Genomic DNA, 23184 nt, shown 5'->3' with positions numbered 1-23184 from the left:
CTTCCTGTGTATCAGAGAGGGCCTCCCTACAATAGGATTTCTGCACAGGAAAGATGGGGTGGCTCAGGCTGCTGATCCAGACAAGCTGGTGTTCCAAATGCCTTTAGATTTGCCTGGGTATGCAGAAGAGAGGGCATTCCTGAACCAGGATATCTGTGCAGGAAGGATGAGGCAGGTCAGTTGCTGATCCCAGTGAGCTAGTGCTTCAAATACATGGATATTTGCCTTGGCATGGAGAAAAGAGTGCCTTGTTGCACCATGATGTGTGCCCAGGAGTGGTAGGCTGACTTAGACTGCTAAACAAGGCAAACAGTTACTCTGAATGCCTGGAGATCTGCCTGGGTGTTAAGCAAAGAGGGTCTCCCAGAACTAGGTCTTCTGCACAGCAATGGTAGGGCTGCTAAGGCTGCTGATCCAGGTAAGGTGGTGTTCCAAATACTGAAAATCTGCCTGGGTATGAAGTACAGAGAACTTCCATGCACCTAGATTTTTGTATAGAAAAGGTTGGGTAGCACTTTGGGGGGCCAAGGCAGAGGGAACACTTGAGGTCAGGAGTTGAAGATCAACCTGGCCATCATGGTGGAACCCCGTCTCTATTAGAGATATAAAAATTAGTTAGGCATGGTGGTGTGTGCCTGTAGTCCCAGCTACTAGGGTGGTTACGGTATGAAAATCGCTTGAACCTAGGAGGCAGAGGTTGTGGTGAGCTGAGATCATGCCACTGCACTCCAGTCTGGGTGATAGAGCAAGAATACATCTTAAAAAAAAAAGAGAGAAGAAAGAAAGAAAGAAAGAGAGAGAGAGAAAGAAAGAAAGACAGACAGACAGACAGAAAGAGAGAGAGAAAGAAAGAAAGAAAGAAAGAAAGAAAGAAAGAAAGAAAGAAAGAAAGAAAGAAAGAAAGAAAGAAAGAAAGAAAGAAAGAAAGAAAGAGAGAGAGAAAGAAAGAAAGAGGGGGGGGGGGGCTGCTGACCTAGAGAAGCAGGTGCTCATAGTTCTTGGAGATCTGCCTGGGCATGGAGCAGCTAGGGCACCCCCTGCAGTAGGATCTCTGCACAAGAGGAATAGGGCAACTCATGCTGCTGAACCAGGCAGGCAAAGAGGTGCTCTGAATACCTGGAGATCTGCCTGAGCATGGAGTGGACAGGGCCCTGCTGCAACACAACCTCAGGTGAGCAGTCCAGAGCATGCAGAAATGACACACACAGACCAGTTCTGGGTCAACAAGCCAGTCCTGACTGCGAGTCTTGGCTGCCCAGGAGAAACTGCAGCTGTAGCAGCTCTCCTGCCTCCCCATACTTATGTTGAGGGAGAGTACAATTCCAGCACCTACTGCTTAGTAATTTTCCACAGTTCTGGCTGGCGAGGCCCCTCTTGTGTTTTACAGCAGGTGTAGCAATCTCTGGCCCAAGACTGAAATTCCTGAGGTCACCAAAGAATGGCTGGCTTTGTATACATCTGGATGAAAAATGGCATCCTGCTGTCAGTCCTGGGTCCTTTAAAGTGTCTGTAGCTGTATCCAGTGTCTTTCCCTTACAGAGTTTCTAAACCTCTCCCTAAGTTAGCTCCAGGGCTTGAGAGATACAAAATGTTCTCTCTTGGCCTGGGTTGATTGGATCTCCATGAAAGGTGAGTCACAGAGGGAGGATCTCTGCCTCTCTCATATTCATGGGCTTTACTCACTTTTATCAGCCAGACACTATAATGGGTCTGTTTGCAGGCACTCTCCTCTCTGGGATCAGGAGTGTCCTTCATGATTTCTTGTGGATTCTTGTTTTCCTTCTTGAATTAAAGCTCACAGAATTGATCTTTATGCACTATCTTGCTATTTCCAAGTGGCAGAGGCATGCTAAAAGCCTCTAATCCACCATATTGGAAAAGGAAATCCAGTTTATTAAATACAGATTCTATTTATATTTTTTGCATTAATTTGTTAAAATCAGAACTGACACATTTTTGTGATATTAATAGATACAGCAGCAAAAATGATACTTTCAAATGAAAACTTGAACATGAGATTGTGTTATATTGTCATTTATGTGTGTCAAATATATATTCCTATACAGTCTGAATAATAGATAATGAAGCAAAATATATACGAAAGTAGTCAAAGTGTCACGCTAGTCAGAAAAGTATTACATTATAAATAAATCACTTTCAAAATCCATTTATTCAAATATTTACTGAACATCACTATTATTGTAGGGAAAAAACTATCCATTTTTTTCTTTGTCCTTCTGAAAAAAAGAACTGTAATTTGGATGGAAGCAGCAATGTGGCTAGGTGAAAAAAAACATTTCCTAGTCTCTCTTCATGGTGATAAAGTAATGCAGATATGACTACTGATATAAACAGAAACCATTGAATGGTGATTCATTCTCCCAAAAGCTCCATAAAAGTAGGTGGTAGGAAGGTGATAGACTCAGTTGGCATGCATTATTTTTCATTTTTCTTCCTCTTTCTTCCCACTTGGAATACAATTATGATACTAGAAGACAGTAGACTTTTATGGTCATGAGGACAAGAGCCAAGCCTTAAAAATTATGAGGCAGACATCTGATACTATCATGACCCTTATTGGACAAGCCCTGAGAAACTTACCTATGTGATGTCATGCTCTCCTGGTCTTTTGGGAGTTTAAGCCACTCCAGAATGATTCTCTAAGATGTGAAACTGAACCAGTCCTAAATAGATATGACCTGTAAAGCATTTGCAATAGTTATTTCTCTCTATCTTTTTTTTTTTAATGTTAGCTCTTAATAAGTTTTGCAAATGTCCATACAGATGAACTCAGAAGGTCCATATGCTCTCTTTTCTGAGTCATCTGTCTGGATAAAATAATAGGAGTGATTTTTCCAAACAGCAAAGATGATAAAACAAATTAGTAAATAAATAATATCAAATAATATTTATTTATAATGGTCATATGGTTTAATAATGACAGTACAATTATTTACAAATTTTTGGCAGTACAATTAAAACCCAAATAGCCTTAATCTCAAAAATTCTAATAGTCTAGGATTTTTTTTTTTTTTTTTTTTACTCAGACATATAGGCTGAACTTTTTTCTCTATGTAATGTTTAGTTTCTATGATTTTTTAATCAACCAATCCTTAACTACGTATTGTCTATTTTACAAATACAGACATGTGGATAATGGGTTAATGTGAAAGTTGCTAACTGGTAGTTCCTTGGATGAATGTCTTGATACAACTGCCCTGGTAGGTCTTTATACTAATGCCAGAGACAAATGGACCCGTACATTTCAACTATCTTAGTGATATGCCAATTACCATAGTAAAGAAAGTCTGTGTTGATCTGATTCAGTCATCAGGACAGCAAAACCTTTGTGCTCTGTCAATTTTCTTTTGGTATATTAACCTTGCTTTTTTTTTTTTTTTTTCTTTTCAACCAATTCTGGTTCATTTTGTCATCTCATGCAACCGGGGGCTTGCTTTTGTTAGCAAATATTCTAGCATTCTTTTGGAGACAATTGCCAAAAGTAGTCCACAAAAGCAGACATCAGACAATTTTACAAAAGTAGAACATCAGAAAGTATTTGCAGATATTGGAATTAAGAGAAACTCTATTAAATATGATTGATATTGTATTTGCTTTTAGAAATGAATTTATAAAACTGGTAACTATATAGGAAAAAAAAATGCCGACAGCGCTGTGTCAGGGATACACATAGTGATTCTGTTTGATAATGATTTTTCTTGGTCTGATAAAAAATCCCATGAAGCCATCATACTCTGTTACTTTGCTAAGGGTTTAAAAATAAGAACTCTGGATCACTCAATGGCTTCATGAGGCAAAAAGCGGGGACAGGGTTATCTTTGTCATTCAGGCAGCTGAAAGTACAGAGTAATCAAGCAGGTACAGAGGCACACAGTTCTGCCTAATTTTACCACTAATCCTTTTCAGTAATCTCCTGAATAATTCCCCTCATTTACATTGCTCTAAGTACCCAGGGACCTAACGCTTCTCAGTCTGAAAACACATATGCCTGACACTTTAGAAAGAAGGAAACTGCAGTCTCTGATTTGCTTTTATATGCCTTAAGCCTCATTTTCCCTACAATGTTTGCAATAGGCAGTATACGTGATAAAAATTGCAAAGGATTTGATTTATAATAAATCGCAACATTTCAGGAAATTAAATATTATTTAAGAAATAAAAATTAAAAGCTGAGGTAAAAACATGGAATGCTTTTGTTGCTAAAGTTCATGTGACCTTGAATACAGATGTACACGGAATAGGCCAAGAGTTCAGATTAAAGAGCTTTATGCAGACCGTTTTTATTGTAATACAACATTTACTTAAAGAAAGTAAACTGAAGTAACAAAATTCAAAACTTGCAAAGCCAGAGGCTTTTCCTTTTGTACAAATATATAAATTAGCTACAGATAATTTTGTTTAACAAAGAGATGTCAGGCATGAAACCAGGAAGCTAAGCTGAGCAACCAAACAGATATTAAATTGCTGACTAGTCATATTAAAATGATTGTGTCCACTTGATTTTAAAATTCTGTGATAAAAATTTTCATTAAAAATTTCATTATGTATATGATGTTTTATCATTTCTCCAAAAAATAAGTATTTTTAGGTAATAAAAATGAACTCCGTGTGGGTGTTTGTGAATTTCTGAAAGGTGTTATTTGATTCAATTGGTGTCCATTCAAAGTCATCACTGTGAGTAGGTTTTAATCATTCTTGTTATCTGTTTGTGCATACAATCTTATGTTTATCGGATAAAAATTCAAAATGGCTGGGTATCATCTTTTTCAGTCTTCCTCCCATCTCCCATTTCTGTCTCCATTATCCTTTTTGCCAGTGATGCTGTTCTCTTCGTTGTACATGCTAATAAAGAGTATTTTGCTTTTGCATATGATTTAAGGGTTTACACGTATGAACTTGCTTTCATAAAAATAAAAATTTTCTTTCCCTGATATGCTATCATCAATTTTTAGGGTATGCTATCCTCAAAAGTGCAAATCGGTGAGTTGAATCTCAGTAGAGGCAGTTCTTCCTGCAATGTACATATAATACACTGTATTTGACATTTAGCTGGGCAGTGCATAAATGTTCTTGTATTTGAGGAAGGCAAGAAACATCTTTGTATTGTACATTTATTTTCGTGGTTTTCACACTGTGCATAAGCTTGAATATTAGCTCCTTTTCTTTATCTATTTTAATAATAACAAAAATTCAACCAGTAGAACTCTGAAATGCTGTGGAGACCATAAAATTAATAAGTAGAATCACATTTGCCTATAACTGCATTAGTTCAGTTCTCTAAAATGAGACTACTAGTACCTGATCATCTTTTCTGAATAATCCTTGTTTTATTATTTAACTTGTTAAAATGAAGGTTTTCACTGTACTGTCATTGCAGTGATGTGATTGATGGTAATGTATGTGGACTATACTGCGTTTCAGAAGAATAATTTCTTTGTTTTCAAATTTGGTTATTTACTTACTTATTTTCTATTGGCTGAAAATATTGCTTTGTGTACAACATGATGTTTTCATGTATATATATGCATAAAATGGAGTCATTAAATCGAGTTAATTAAAATGTTCATTACCTCATGGTTATTTTTGTGGTGAGAACATTTAACATTCACTCTCTATTGTAGTCACAATGCTGTAAAATAAGAGAGCAATTTTAATGTCATTCAGCATGGGAGTGTAGGGAAATGTGATAGCTCTCCTTTGGTTTATGAAAAATCATAAACGAAGTTAGAGTTTAGAATGTATGCAGACGATGAAGTTTAAAAATCACATTATAAATGTTCCTCCAATCAATAGCACTGTTCATTCACTTGCTAAATGTAATCTACTGGCATGTGTTCAAAATATATTTTCAAAATATAAATGTATGTGATGCAAAACATACTCTAAACAGCCATAAGCAATACAAAAGTCATGACTTTTCATATGCTACACTATTATGATCAAGTTATTCCCTAAAAGTAATATGTTTTTCATTAGAAAACTTAAATATACATTTTTCTTTTGATATTTTCTTGATAAACAATATTCAAAGCGATTGACTTATTATCGTACTTTTTTTGTAGTGTATATGCTTAGCTTACTCATCAATGCTTTTATATTTATAGTCAGCATAGATGCTTACCATTGAGTAAAACATTTAGGGTTTGTTTCTCTATTACCTTACTAATTACCTCTCTAACTTAGATAAGTTATCAATGAAATATTAAATATATGACAACAGGCAAGTCCTCTAAAAACATAAATATATTTTCATTTTAAATTAAAACTAGATATAATTAACTCCTCTCCTTTGTAAAAGTACCTTCAGGTATTATTATAAATTATACAATTTATTTAGAGCCTTGACTATGTTAACGTGGCATGCTTATTCCACTAGTATAAAGAAAAGGTGGCAAATACATATATTTTGCTATTAAAATGTATTTGGCATTTAGTAAGACAGTGCGTATATATCCATGTAGTTGAGGAAGGCAAAAAACATCTTTTTATTGTACATTTATTTTGATGTTGTTTACACTTTGCAGAAGCTTGAATATTAGCTCCTTTTCTTTACCTATATATGTATACCTTTTGAGATGGAGTCTCACACTGTCGCCAGGCTGGAGTACAGTGGCGCCATCTCGGCTCACTGAACTCTCCACCTACCAGGTTCAAGCGATTCTCCTGCCTCAGTCTCCAGAGTAGCTGGGACTACAGGCGTGCACTACCACGCCCAGCTAATTTTTTGTATTTTTAGTAGAGACGGGGTTTCACCATGTTGGCCAGGATGATCTCGATCTCTTGACCTTATGATCTGCCTGTCTCGGACTCCCAAAGTGCTGAGATTACAGACATAAGTCACTGTGCCAGGCCTACCTATTTTAAAAATAACAAGAATTCAACCAATGGAACGCTGAAATGCCTGTGGAGGACATAAGATTACTCAGCAGAATTATATTTGCATATGACTCCATTAATTCAATTCCAGACCCTACTTATAGTTCTAATGTCCTTTATTAGGCAATACAGGAGATTCCTATACTTCTAATAAAGTAATCTTTTTCCATTTAAATAGTCTTTGCTTTTTATCAGGCAGTATGTATTTCCACAAAGTTAATTCAATGAAATACACCTAAAGCTGAGAGTCTTATCTTGCTAATGAATGAAAAATAGAAATCAATTATTCTGAGATGAGATTCTTCCTGTAATTTTTATTAGTTGTTGTGAAATGGTACATGGGTTTGTCTTGACAATATGATGATGTATTAATTCTTAATACTGAATTAAATGCTTCTGAAATAGAGATGACTCTCTTTGTCATGGAGTTATAGTTGTTGGATTAAATTGCATTGAATTTTGAATGTTAATATTATACATTAACTTAAATGAGATTTTCCTATATTAATACTCCGTGAACCTCCAGCCTTGTGTTTTTATTTTGCAGGTGTGTGAGCCAATGGCTTTATTTATTTATTATTATTATTATTTTATTTCTTTCTTTCTTTTTGAGACAGAGTCTCGCTCTGTCGCCCAGTCTGGAGTGCAGTGGCGCGATCTCGGCTCACTGCAAGCACCGCCTCCCGGGTTCATGCCATTCTTCTGCCTCCACCTCCCAAGTAGCTGGGACTACAGGCGCCTGCCACCATTCCGGGCTGTTTTTTTATATTTTTAGTAGAGATGGGGGTTCACCATGTTAGCCAGGATGGTCTCAATCTCCTGACTTCTTGATCTGCCCGTCTCGGCCTCCCAAAGTGCTGGGATTACAGGCGTGAGCCACCGCGCCCGGACTATTATTATTATTATTATTTACCTCAGGAGAGTGTTTGGGCAATACTTTTACATTGTATTAATACTTTACATATGAGGGCGTTCTTATATGTTGTCTTATTTATTTCTTAATGACCCTGGTGACAACACTACTATCCTCTCTGGTCTCAGTCAAACTAAGGCAAAAGTCAAAGTTAGTGACAATCTTCCCCACCCTCCAAAACAGACCTTGTCCCTGAATAAATAACTAGAAACAAAAGATGTGAAGAGGAACTTCAAGAAGTAGATATAGTATGCCTGTTAGAATGAAATTAAAGCAAGTGACTAGCAATAACAAATGAAGCAAGCAGAAAAAGGACTAGAAAAATTTTAAAGAGAGGCAAGAAAATGTTCTTAAAGTTGTATTTATGGTAACTATTATTATTAACTGTATTGTCAGTTATCTGAAAGTATACTTTGCCCAAATTCAAAAGATAATATAATGCATAATTGAGTTTTTCTTTGTTCAAACACTAAGGTTAGTTCCGTTTTTTAACATTTCTATTATCCAGTGCTTAATTTATTTTTCCATTTTACTGAGAGATTTTATTTTAAAAAATGATACTACAAATGTCTTTTAGGGTCTTAGTTTCACTGTGTCTTTCAGATCTTTAATTTTTTTGAGCCTGATCAAGTGAATTAAATGACACCTTCATGTTTAGCAATGTAAATTCAGCTTCAGAAATACCTAACTGATTCTGACTCTAGTATTTAGTCAATTAGAGTGTGTTTAGTAATTGCTAGATTTTGGGCAGTTCACTAAACTGGAAAAGACAAGAATACTTAATGCTGTGTAAAAATGAAGCTTTACTTGACTTGCTGTATTGCCTATTAAGAACATGTTATCCAAATTAACAGTCATAGTAATCAAATACAAGATGATACACTATCGAACTAAATGCCTTGGATTTGGCAATGGAAATACTATGTTGTATGTCTAGAAACTTGTGCCTGACCACAGATTTGCAGTGTATAAAAGAGTATAGAGAGAATGGCATGGTAGCTGCAGTGACTTCTGACACTAACTACCAGGGGACTCTGCAGGTTAAGGGTACAGTCCTCAACAAGACTACTTTTACTTCAGATACCAGCTGCAAGGTCAGGGGTTCCTAAGCCTCTGATGAACTCACTACAAATCTGGGACTCCTCATTGACTTCTCAAGTAGAAAAATTCACTAGAAACTGACAGAACTCAATAAAGTGCTATTGCTACAAAAGTGGGGCAGGGAAGCGCTGGAGTAGAAGGGCGGGTCCCTGGCGAGGGCTCCACCCCCAGGCCTGTGCCCACTGACTTAGATGAAGACAGGCACTCCTGCCTTTGTGCCCAAATGTTGTGTTTCCCAAGACCACCTTGGCCTGCCACTCCCCCATCCTGTGCCTATAAAACCCCCCAGAACCTAGGAGGCAGACAAACAAGGGACTTGAAAGTGCCTATAAAAACCCCCAGACCCTAGGAGGCAGACAAACAAGTGACTGGAAGTGGAGCAGAATACATTGGCAGAAGAAGACACAAGAGGCTGGACATCAAGAGGACGTTGAGGGAGCATGATGGTGGAAGAGTACATGACAGACACCAGCAGGCCTGCAGGCCATCGACCAGCAGAACAAGGCAGAGTTTGGCTGGGGCAGTCGAAGGAGAGCCCCAGCCACGGACATCAGGGGGAAACTATTTCCCTTCTGACTCCCCATCTGCTGAGAGCTACTTCCACTCAATAAAACTTTGCCCTCATTCTCCAAGCCCACATATGATCTGATTCTTCCCATACACCAAGGCAAGAACCCTGGGATACAGAAAGCCCTCTGTCCTTGAGACAAGGCTGAGGTCTAACAGAGCTGACGAACACAAGCCACCTACAGATGGCTAAGCTGAGAGAGCACTCTGTAACACACACCCATTGGAGGGCTTCAGCTGTAAACATTCACCCCTAGACACTGCTGTGGGGTTGGAGCCCCACAGCCTGCCCGTCTGTATGCTCCCCTAGAGGCTGGAGCAGTGGAGCACTGAAGAAGCGAGCCACACCCCATCATACACCCTGCAAGGGGAACAAGGGAACATTTCCTGTTTCACTATATTGATGATGATATTTTTATTATAGCAAAAAGGATACATATCAGGACCAGTCAAAAAAAAATGTAAACAATGAGGTTAGAAAGGGTCCAAGTGCAAAGCTTTCATGTCCTCTCCCTTCAGAGACAGGACACACCATCCATACAGTATATTAATGTGTAACAATAATTTACAGAATATTGTTAACCAGCAAAGCTCATCCGAGCATCATTTTGATTACATAAGCATAATTAATGAGCCAAATGACTGAACTCAGTCTCCAGCCCTCATCACCTTCCTGGAAGGCAAGCTTATATTATAGTACAAAATCCCCAACTGTTAATTACATGTTAGTCTTTTGGACATGGCTAGCCCCCATCTTGAGACATCTTGTTTGCATAAACTACCGAGAGACCCACTGTTAGTCATCTCACTGGCATAAACTCAGGTGTGGTCCCAGGGTCCCATCATGAAGCACAGAGACACTTCTATCACTGGGGAAATTACAAGGATTTAGAAGCTCCCTCCCAGGAACCAGGAAGAAAGGCAAGTCAAGTTCTTTGTCATATAGCAGTAGCAGAGAAGACCCAGCCTGTTCTCACTATAGTGATGAATGGGTCTGGCTCTATGCTCATCAAATTTAAAAAATGATATAAAGACACATGTTGTTTCTACTATTATATTAAATTATTTTATCAGTGTTACTTTTATGCTAATAGTTAAATTACATTTGACAGAAACATAATATAGGGTATATTGGTGTGTATTAAAAGTATTTTTCTAATATGTGTGTATATATATAATACTTTTTATATATATAATTTTTTTTTCAAAAAATCCAGTTGAAACAGTGTAGTTACTTTCAAGAAACAAAACTGTCTTCAATAGTTTAAAAACTATCCTCAGAATCCTTGAGTCCTGAAGTTTCTGATTTTGTTTTACTTTTAAGTACACCTATCTTCAATAGATTGTGCTGAAAATTTTTGATAGGCTTAGAAGACTAGGTAATATTTATGCTTATAGCCTTTTTAAAAAAAGAAAAAAAAATTGGTGATCCAGTGACATTCTTCATGAAACTATTAAAGGGTAAAAAAGAAAGATAAAAACAAAAATACATATCTAGAAACAAATAGAATCCTTTTCTTGCAGAGAAAGGGTTGTAACTTTTTAGAGAATGAAAGAAAAATGTTTTTATAAAAAACAATCTTAAGAAAACAGCAATCTCTAATAATAATGCAACATGCTCCATAAATCATTCTAATTCATTTTTTCTTCTATTTTAAAAAAGAAAAACTTTACAAAAAATAGGATGCCTCTGTGATTTGGAAATCTTCAATTAAGACTTGAGATTTGAAGCAAGGTAGATATATATAAGTGCCTTTCAGAATTTTTATCTTAAAGTATATTTCAAATTGCATAAGACTTATAGAAAGTTACTTCTATAATAAATGTTTACTGCTTGTGAAGTATTGAAGATATTAAAAAAAAACCTTTAGGCAAATTAAATTTAGCAGAGTTTAATTGAGCAGAGAACAATTCTCCAATCCACCAGCCAAGAGAGCCAGAACAGTTTCAGAGTGACTCTAGGGCCACCACATGGTCAGATCACAGAAAAAGGAAAGTGACATACCAAAAATGGAAGTGAGCTACAGAGACAGTTGGATTGATTACAGTTCAGCATTTGCCTTTTTCAAACACGATTTCAAGAGTTGCTCACCTGTGATTGGACAAAACTCTATTATGGATACAAGAGTAGGTTACAGCCTATTTAAACATTCAATTAGGTTACATTGTACCATATATGGAGAAATGTTTAGTTCACACTTAATGTAGGTAGGGAGGAAGCTTTAGACTTAATTTAAGAAAGGCTATTTGAAAATACAGTTTACATTTTGTTTTAGCCAAAGTTTTCCAGAGAAACAGAACCAATAGGATGTGTGTATACACAGAAGAATCTTTATCATAAAAAATTGGCTCATGTAATTATGGAGGTTGATGAGTCTAAAATCTCCTATGTAGGAAACCAGGCTGAAGACCCAGGAGAGCCAATGCTGCAGTTCCAGTCTGAAGGTTGACAAACAGAGACCAAGATGAGTTGATGGTGCAGATACAGTCTGAGATCATTCTGTTGGAGAATCCCCTCCTACTGCGGGAAGTCAGTCATTTGTTCTATTCAAATTTTCAACTGATTGGTTGAGGCCCACCCACATTATGGAGGACAATCTGCTTACTCAAAGTTCATTGAATTATGTTAACCCTATCCAAAAATACCCTTCAAATTGGTACATAAAATTATACAACACATCCTCAGAATACTGAACCAAATTTGCTTATCAGAATAAATATCTTAACAAAAATATTAACGTATTGTACCTAAACAGATCATTTCAGCTGTTAATATTTCAATAACCAAGTCTACATAGCAGATACACTGGCATGTGTCGTGTGTGTGTGGGGGGGGGTGGGGGGGGTTGTAGATTAACAGTAGATTCTCCAAGGAGGAATAAAATGAAGATGAATGAGGATTTTTTTTAAAGGTTTCTGTTCTAGTTTGATTTTTATTTTCACAAGGAATATAATCTTACTTTTAAAAATTAGTGCACAAGTAAAGTAAAAATAAATACAATAGCTCTTTAGGAATTGACTCACTACAAAAATAAATTATTGTGTATACTATTTTGGAATTTATCTGCAACATCTAAATAGATTTCATTTGATTATCAACTCCAACACCACACAATTAAGAAAAGTGTGGTGTGGACAAGGAAATACTATATCTGGAGCCAAAAGACCTGAAGTTATGCCTGGGTTCAATTATTTTGAAACCATATAAATTCTCTAAACTTCAGGTTTCAAATATGTAGACACAGAAATAACAATTACAACTGACTTGCTACATTATAATCAGCATATTTGTGTTATGTTAAACCACTCCGTAAATGGTGAAAACACATATTAGCTAATTTGGTCCAAGTTTATTACCGAAATCAACATAACTAATAAGTAGTGCAGTTAGGAAAAATATTTAGTTGGCCTAATCTTTTATTAAGTGCTCTTTTCCAAGTATCACACTGTTCTAGGAGATAGAATATGTCATCTGTCAAATATGCTACCAAATACACTAACTTATTGTTAAGAATCTATACCGCTAGCAGCAGTAGTGGTGGTAAGGAAATCCCATTTTACAAAATGAGAGATGCTACTGTCAGTTCGAATACCTAAACACTAGTCTCAACCAAAATACATTTTAAAAACAACACATAATACATGCATCCTACTTGAAAGTCATACCTGGGACAGTATTTGCTATATGTGCATGTGTTGGAGGGTGAGAAATGGGGCAGATATATCATTCATTAAATAAGCTGAGAAAACTTGAATTAGAAGTAAGCATCAAAGATCTTTAACTCTCTATAGACCAGGATTCTGGTGGAGTAAGACTGTTTTGGCAGTTTGTTAATGACAAGGTTAAAAATATGCACAGAAGGAGAATAAATAAACTGCACCTACATAAGAAAAAATATCTTTTGGAAAAGATTATAATGTGGTACTCTAGCAATAAAATTGTTATTCCAGAAACTCCAGATTATGGATAATTTCTTTATAAAAAATAAATCTTGAAGGAAAGACATGTGCTCCTTATAGTTTTTAAAACGTCTAAAGCAGTTGGTCATATACTGGGTCTTTAAAACCTAAATTAGTTATAACAAGACTAATACATTATAGTAAAATTGAAGAGATAAGAGTCAGGTACAGAAATAAAAAGATAACTTGTTTAGTATCTGGATGCTTTATGCTCTCTGTCTGTAAAATAATGATAGTAAATTTTTGCCTCATAGCAATATTTTAAGCATTAAGGGAGATAAAATATTTAAGCTCTTTAAAGCAATCCCTGACATACTCAATAAATATCACCTATTGTTATTACTATTATATTTAAACTGATAACAGGGTGTTGTGGTTGAGTCATTTATTTATGCTTCCCAGTCAACATCTGATAATGAGTTAAGCTATTGAACTACCTGTATCTCCTTCAACTCTTTAAGATAATGCTCTTCCACCATTTCTGAAACAAAAGGGCTTGAATAGTGTTAGAAAAATTATAATTCTTCAATAAGAAACCAATTAGAAACAACTAATGAATCTATTCTCTAAAGAAAGAAAGCAACATTTTTCAGAGTCTCTGTTTCACTCTAACCACAGCTTTCAAAAACTACACAGTATTTAATGAATTTGTCATTGGGCATTATTTTCATTTTGGGAGGCTTAAAAATGGATAAGAAGAAACAATTTTTGTAATTGAAATGGTATATTGTCTTTTCTACTAAACTTTTAAATAGGGAGAGTTGTACATACATATTTTTGTGTTAACCATAGACTAAAGTTAAAAATATGTTTTTATATGGTAAATTATATACCACAGGAAGTGAAAAACTATAACTAGAAAGTAAAATTCCAAACAGAGCAATTGATTGTAGGTAAAATAATTGCTTGCTAATCTTTATTTTTCTCCTTTTCTGATATCATTTTATCTTGCTTAGCTACAATATTCTTTTATTTTATATATGTATAAATAAACTCAAATATAGTCTTGCTGACATGTGTATGGCTATACATACATTTATTTATTCAAATATATGTAACATGAAAAATTTAGAATGTAAAAGTACTCTTTAACTTTTTAACTCATTCTTCCCACACGTACGATGCTACAATATTTTCCAAAATCACAGTTAACAACTTTCTATATTAACTTCCTGACAAATTTTTGCTAACTGACTATATTTGTCTTGTAGATCTTTTCAACATTTATTTACTTAATGGAATAGCAAGTAGAATTTCCCCCATGTATTCAGAGAAAAATAAATATGTTGCCTCTAAAGGCAGATGTATACTTGACATTGGACAGAGAACACCCCAACCATGCCAACAGAAGCATCCCTGAAAATTAGAGGGATAAAAAGAGTGGGAGCACAGGTGAGCTAGCAGCATTATGTGGTTTTCATAATCCATCTGGGATTCTGAGAAAGAGAAAATGTAGATTTGGAGCAATTGCATATCAAATTAATCATTACAGTTTGTTATGAGATTGAGTATCACATATATCAACTTGTTCCAGTTTTGTAAGCCCCTTAATAGCACTTTTAAATAGAGCAATTAATTTTTTTCTGCGTTAACTTTAATTATGATTAGAAGCCCAGAAATATTGGAGCAACTTCAAAAAAACAAGCCTGCCTATTAACTGGGTTTTCTCAAGTTCTCACAAATCACAGTGACATGAGCAGCATCCGTGTGGGTCTCATTAAAAAGAAAAATAAGTAAACCATAGAAATCTAGATAAGGTATGTTAGTTTAAGATTTCAATCATTCATTGCAACAATGAAGCAAAGGAGAGATAATAACTGATTGCATGCTTTCCTACTACTCTTAATATGTAATTCTATGTAATGAGATAAATATTAAGTACAGATCTTGAAGGTATGTTTAAGTGGCAACCAGAACGTGTTCATAGGGCATGCTCTATTAATAACAATGCATTTCCACAATAATAATAGCAACAAATATGCCAATTTGCTTTTATTAAGCGCTATAAAATTGACTAACACATTTATATCTCTGTATCAATAAGATTTTGACTAGTTATTGTATACAAATATTATTAGGCTTGAGTTAATTTTCTTTTATAGCTTTGATTGTTTTCTGCTGATGAGTGAAGCAAGCAAATTATAAAGTGATATAGAACTATCTATTCTTAATTAGCAACATTATTTCTTTGAGAAATCATGTTTGATATCAGCATGCATGTGTTACAACAATCAACTTTTTCTGTGAAATTTGAAAAATTTGGAAAGTATTTCACTTATGAAATAAAATATATTGCATTTTCTATAAATTGAGGTTTTCACGTTTAGCTAGTTACATACGAATTGATCAGAATATTTGGCAAATAAAAATTACTGGCTTTGAAAAAAGAGAAAAGTGGAGAGGAAATACATTTATAGAAGAAAAAATATACATAGTCAATGGTTGTTTGATGATTGTTTGTACAAATTTACTATATGTAATAACATCTTTTTTTGCTTTTTTGAGACAGAGTCTTGCTGTGTTGCCCAGGAGGGAGTGCAGTGGTACGATTTCAGCTCACTGCAGCCTCCGCCTCCTGGGTTTAAGTGATTCTCCCACCTTAGCCTTCTGAGTAGCTGGGACTACAGGCACACTAATTTTTGTATTTTTAGTAGAGACAGGTTTGTGCCGTATTGGCCAGGCTGCTCTCAAACTCCTGTCCTCAAGTGATCTTTGCCTGCCTCGGCCTCCCAAAGTTCTGAGATGACACATGTGAGCCACTGCCTGGCCAACAACATATAATAATATCTTAATATCTGAAAATTAACACTTTCATTTAAAATAGGAGATCAGAATTTTCCTTTTTTGGGGGGCGGGGGCAGAGTTTCATTCTTGTTGGCTGCGCCGAAGTACAATGGAAGGATCTCAGCTCACTGCAACCTCTACCTCCTGAGTTCAAGCAATTATCCTGCTTCAGCCTCCTGAGTAGCTGGGATTACAGGTGCCACCACAACGTCCAGCTAATTTTTTGTATTTTTAGTAGAGATGGGGTTTCATCATGTTGGCCAGGCTGGTCTTGAACTCCTGACCTCAGGTTATCCACCCGCCTTAGCCTCCCAAAGTGCTAGGATTACAGGCCTGAGCCACAGCGCCTGGCCAGAATTTTCCAATTTTAAATTACAAGATATAAAATGTGTGGCCCCTTATTATTTTAATATTAAATATTTTCAAAAGTTCATTACATAGGCAATTACATATTCATTATTCATCACATAGGCATACCTATTCCATACAATTTAAACTTTAAGAAATATTATCTTTCTTATAGTGATAATTGTGTAATTTACTATTATCCCCTCATATTTTGATGATATAGTAAAATTCAATATAGATTTATAATGGTAGATATGAAATAGTTGGTATAATACAAATGGTAGTTGGTAGGTATAATATTAAAATTGATCTTTTGTCTTAGCATTTTTTATTTTATTCCTTCAAAACTCTGATTAAGGTGGCTTTTTCATCAAACTGACAAATGTTTTTATTAAAGTGGTGAATAAACGATATTGCTTAGAAACATAAGCTCTCTAGAGCTAGACCTTATAGATGGCAGTTCCACAATTTGATTTGATTGAAATTCAATGGAAATAGTAACGGTAGAATCAGTAATTCTAAATTATTTTTACCTGTTTATTTTTATAACTCAACATAGATTTGAATGAGGACCAGTAAAACAAAAAAAAACCAAAAACTCTCTTGTTCAAAGGCTTTACTAATAACTTCTTAAATTTCAATAATTAACTCTAGACCCATACTCTAATTATATGCACAAGTTCTGCATAATTATGTCAATGTATTAATAGTTAAAACCATCTTATCTGTAAAAAACAGAATTTAATAGTATCTTTTTCATAAATAGTACTCCAATTATTATATGCATAAGTGAATTATTTATAAAATTGTTATACTCTTTTTCATAGGGTGGGGATAATGCATAATCTATCCTTACTCTTCTAAAAGTCATAATTCAATTCATTTATTTAGCTATTTTTAAGGAGTGGTAACTGAATTACTGACTCTACTTTGCTCACAATTTATTCTCAATTATGAGCATATTAACATAAATGAAATTGCTACTTTATTTTGCCTACATATCCCATTTGAGAGGACCAAAGTCTTCAAGTTTAGGAAAATTTAACTGTAACATAAAGTATCATTGTTATGCTCAGTCAAGCATTAAAAAGAGACATACTGTTCAACCATTATGGAAAACAGTATGGCGATTCCTCAAGGATCTAGAACTAGATGTACCATATGACTCAGCCATCCCATTACTGGGTATATACCCAAAGGATTATAAATTATGCTGCTATAAAGACACATGCACACGTATGTTTATTGCAGCACTATTCACAATAGCAAAGACTTGGAATCAACCCAAATGTCCATCAGTGACAGATTGGATTAAGAAAATCTGGCACATATACACCATGGAATACTATGCAGCCATCAAAAAGGATGAGTTTGTGTCCTTTGTAGGGACATGGATGCAGCTGGAAACCATCATTCTTAGCAAACTATCACAAGAACAGAAAACCAAACACCGCATGTTCTCACTCATAGGTGGGAAATGAACAATGAGATCACTTGGACTTAGGAAGGGGAACATCACACACAGGGGCCTATCATGGGGAGGGGGAGGGGGGAGGGATTGCATTGGGAGTTATACCTGATGTAAATGACGAGTTGATGGGTGCAGCACACCAACATGGCACAAGTATACATATGTAACAAACCTGCACGTTATGCACATGTACCCTACAACTTAAAGTATAATAATAATAAATAAATTTAAAAAAAAATAAAAAAAAATAAAAAAATAAAAAGAGACATACTATTTAAATGTGAAACGCTCAGTGTTCTTTATTCCCACAGAACTTCAAAGAAGCAAACATTGATACATACAAAATCTAGCAACTGCTAATATAGAAAACATTATTTTCTTTTATCTTCAAAAGGTTATTATACAGCTAGTTACACATAACTATAGATTAGTATAAAAAGAAGTGTTAGATACAAAGATACACTCCATGTTTCTCTATATTTACTCCATTATATATATACATATGTTTTTAACTTTTAAATATGCCTTGCCAACACCCTTCACCTGGATATTGCCAGGAATACATCTGTAGTTGATCAGCTGGGTTGTATGACTCACTGTAGTAAGGAAAAACACTCACCATGGGAAGCAATGGGTTTCAGTAGAAGGTTATTAGAAAGAATCTCATGTAGGCCTGGGACTTTGGTTGGGTAATTTTGGGGAAGCCTAAGGAGCAGGGATTAACTCTAGATCAGGTGTTGTCAGAAAGTAGGGAGAATTCTATGATTGTTTCTTAATAAATCTTATTAACAGGAAGGGGAGATTAGAGCCTGGATAATGCTGGAATTACTAAAGAAGCAGTTGTCACTTGAATGATTCAGAGCTGTGTCTCCATCGAATCTCATGTCAAATCGTTATCCCCAGTGTTGGAGGTGCAGCCCGGTGGGAGGTGAGTGGATCATGGAACCAGAGTTCTCTTGAGTGATTTAGCACCATTCTCGCTTGGTACTGTCCCTGTGGTAGTGAGTGATTTCTTGTGAGATCTGCTTGTTGATACATGTGTAGCCCCTTCCCACTCACTCTTTCTTTTGCTCCTGCTCCTGCTGTTTAAGACATGTCTGCTCCCACTTCTCCTTCCGCCATGATTGTAAATTTCCTGAGGCCTCCGGAGAAGCTGAGCAGATGCCAGCATCATGCTTCATGTATAGCCTGCAGAACCATGAGCCAATTAAACCCACGTTCTTTATATATTACCAAGTCTCAGGTATTTCTTTTTAGCAATGTGAGAACAAACTAATACATCCCTCATTTTTTGCTGAGAAATCACAATTGGTATTTTGAGTTTTTCACAGTGGTCCTGTTTTTGTCTCAGTTTACCATACAGTATTGAGGTTGACGTTATATAAGATGGTTTATTTCCAACTGGAGAACAACAGACTAGCAATGAAAGTCATACCAATTCCTGAGTGTCAGCAACATTCTTTCTTCTATTTTAGCTTAGTATTACCATTCAGAGGTTATTCTGATATCTAAAGAGATACACAGAAATATAGATGAATAGAAAATAGGTGAATTAAAAGACTTATTCTCTTTCTATTATTTATGTATATGTATGTGTAGACACATATATAGCTATGTATGCAAAATGTATCTAGTATTGCTAAAACTTTTGCACTTAATTATGTGCCCTTTAAACTGTATGTTTAATATATAAAAATTCGTTCATATCCATCAAATATTTATTAAATAATTACTATGTTCAGGGGCTGGAGGACAGCACTGGAACAAAATAGAATTTTTCTTTCATAGAGCTCATATTCTAGTTGATGGAAGAAACACAGACAAAACTAAAATCCTACAAGAAAATATATAATATTACAGATAATGATAAGTTATATAAAGAAAAAATAGAGAAGAAGAAAGAAGAGGAAAGTTCTGGGAAGGAATTAGTATGCTGTCGTGTCTGGGCGGTCAGGGAAGAACTCATTGCATTATTGCAAAGATCTGAAAGAATTAAGAAAACCAATCACATGGATTTATGGAAAAAATATTCCAGGCAATGGGAGCAGCACATTCAAGTGTCCTTAGAAAGAATGTTTATGTCCTATCAAGGAGCATTGATTACACCAGTAAGGTGTAGATGAGTGAGATAAAAAGACAAAAATAGTGATTAAGTCATTAAGTTAGTGGTCATGTCAGATTTTGTTGGATTTTTAAGTCAATTTTATGTCTGGCTGTAATATAATTGGGCTTAGCTTTTAGAATTGTCACTGTGGTGACTAGTAGAGAAAAGAATGTGAGATTTGGTTAAAGATGAAATGGCGAGAATTGTTGAAAGCAATTGAAATAATGTAAGGTAGAAATATTGTGATGTAGACCAGAGTGGAAGAAGTAGAAGTAGTGAAAATGTCGCTTCATTCTGAATCTATTCCAAGGCAGAATCTTTACGGATGACAGATCTTAGCTCCAGGAGACATCATAAGGAGGTTAGGGAGGCGTGGGTCATGAGATCAGATTAAGAAATTTGCAAAAATATGCATCGACATTTGTCTAAGAGGTGAGGGTTTACCTGGGTTTCTTGGGATTCTTGTTATTATTGATGTAATTAGGGAAAAGGGTCAGATAAAAGTCATTCTCAGTTCCCAGCACAGAGTGTGGTGAGGCTATAAGGTTGCAAAGGCATAGTGACTTGAGATTTTCATCAGATGGGGAAAGCAGAAATATCAAATCAGTCTTGAAAATGTGTAGAGACAAAGGCAAATACTTATATATAAATATCTTTGTATCAATATTTGAATAAGAGCAACCTAAGTCTGAAAGGTTTCTGACAAATTTTATTATGTAAAAAGGCATGTTCACATGTATATTTAATTATTATAAAAAGTCAAATGAAAAGGAAAGAGAGAAAAGCCATCTGAAAATTATAGTTAAAATTATGTGTATAAAAACGGATGGAAGTGTATCAAAATATTAATTTTGGGAATTGTTTGCTGATATAATATTGCTAATTTCATTTTCTTATTTAAAATATGTTTTTTTCAATTTTCTTACAAAGAACTGTAAGAAATTACAGAGAAAGAAATTCTTACAAAGAATCCTATTGTATGTACAATAGTATTAGATAAACCATTGTTAATACACACTCATTACATATGGAGTAAGTACCTAAACTATGTATAAATAATGAATGAGTTTTTAGATAGGAAAACAAATTAGCAGAATAGTAATGACAGAAATAATAGAATGTAGCAGGTGGAAAATAGACTTTGAGGAGAAATAGTTCTTGTAAAGGTAATGTTTGAGGTTTCATTTATTTATGTATATTTTCAGCATATATTCACTGAGCATCCACTTCTCTTCTGGAAGGGAGGCTCCAGAGAATGAGAGAAAAGTCCCACATCCCCACAGAGTCTAGTCTTTGGAAATAGGACCAAAGAATAAAACAGACAGACAGAAATAAAACAGCAATAAGTACTACAAAAAATGCAAACAAACAAAAAAAACCCTGAGTAATATAATAAATAGTGTCTGGTGGACCAATTTGATTAAGTATTTGGGGAAAACCTTCCTTAGGTTGGTAGATTGCTCTGAAATTTAAATGCTAGGAAAGATTAACTTTTAAAATTTACAATTGTAGTTATATTCTCAATTTGAATATCTCAAAACATTATACTTAAGTAATATCAATATGAATAAAAACAGATTATTGTTTCTATTTTTAATTTGCTATTAAATCACATCATGCAAATAACACCATGGAATGCAATTCAACCCCAAAACAGAATGAGATCATATCTTTTTCAGGGACATGGATGGAGCTAGAGACCATTACCCTTAGCAAAATAACACAGGAACAGAAAACCAAATAACTCTTGTTCTCACTCATGAGTGGGAGCTAAATTATGAGAATACATGGACACATAGAGGGGGAAAAACACACACTGGGGCATTTCAGAGGGTGGAAGGTGGAAGGAGAGAGAGAATCAGGAAAAAATAACCAATGGGTACTAGACTTGATACCTCGGTGAGGAAATAATCTGTACAACAAACTCCTATGACATGGGTTTACCTATGTAATAAAATTGCACTTGTACCCCTGAACTTGAAATAAAAGTAAAAAATATTGTCTAATTATATTTGATACCTATTGGGGAACTGGTTGATTTATAGTTATGTGTTTATATTTTCATTTGGTGAATAGGATTTTTTACTTATTACTTTATCCTTCCTTTTGGTTAGAGCATTATGCCATTGTATAGTCAGGTAATATATTAACAAAGATTTCTCTCAGCATTTTAATGATATTCAGGATTTTTTTCCTTAACATTGTCTATTATTCTTAAAACTCTCAACAAATTCTTGATAGGGTTGTTTGTTTATTTCTTGTAAGTTTGTTTAAGTTCTTTGTAGATTCTGGATATTAGCCCTTTGTCAGAAGGATAGATTGCAAAAATTTCCTCCCATTCTGTAGGTTGCCTGTTCACTCTGATGATAGTTTCTTTTGCTGTGCAAAAAGTGGGCAAAGGATATAAACAGACACTTCTCAAAAGAAGACATTTATGCAGCCAATAAGCATATGAAAAAATACTCATCATCACTGGTCATTAGAAAAATGAAAATCAAAACCACAATGATACAGCATCTCATGCCAGTTAGAACGGCGATCATTAAAAAGTAAGGAAACAGCAGATGCTGAAGAAGATATGGAGAAATAGGAATGCTTTTCCACTGTTGATGGGAGTGTAAATTAGGTTCAAACATTGTGGAAGATACTGGGGCAAATCTTCAAGGATCTAGAACCATAAATACCATTTGACCCAACAGTCCCATTACTAAGTATACACCCAAAGGATTATAAATCATTCTACTATAGACACATGTACATGTATGTTTATTGCAGCACTGTTCACAATTGCAAAGACTTGGAACCAACCAAAATGCCTATCAATGATAGACTGGGTAAAGAAAATGTGGCAGATATAAACCATGGAATACTCCGCAGCCATGAAGAAGGATGAATTCATGTCCTTTGCAGGGACATGGATGAAGCCAGAAACCATCATTCTCAGCAAGCAAACACAGAAACAGAAAACCAAACACCACATGTTCTCACTCATAAATGGGAGTTGAACAATGAGAACACATGGACGCAGGGAGGGGAACA

Source organism: Macaca thibetana, chromosome 5 (genome assembly GCF_024542745.1).
Source record: "Macaca thibetana thibetana isolate TM-01 chromosome 5, ASM2454274v1, whole genome shotgun sequence".
Classification (NCBI taxonomy): Eukaryota; Metazoa; Chordata; class Mammalia; order Primates; family Cercopithecidae; genus Macaca; species Macaca thibetana.
Note: the sequence above shows the minus strand (reverse complement) of the source record.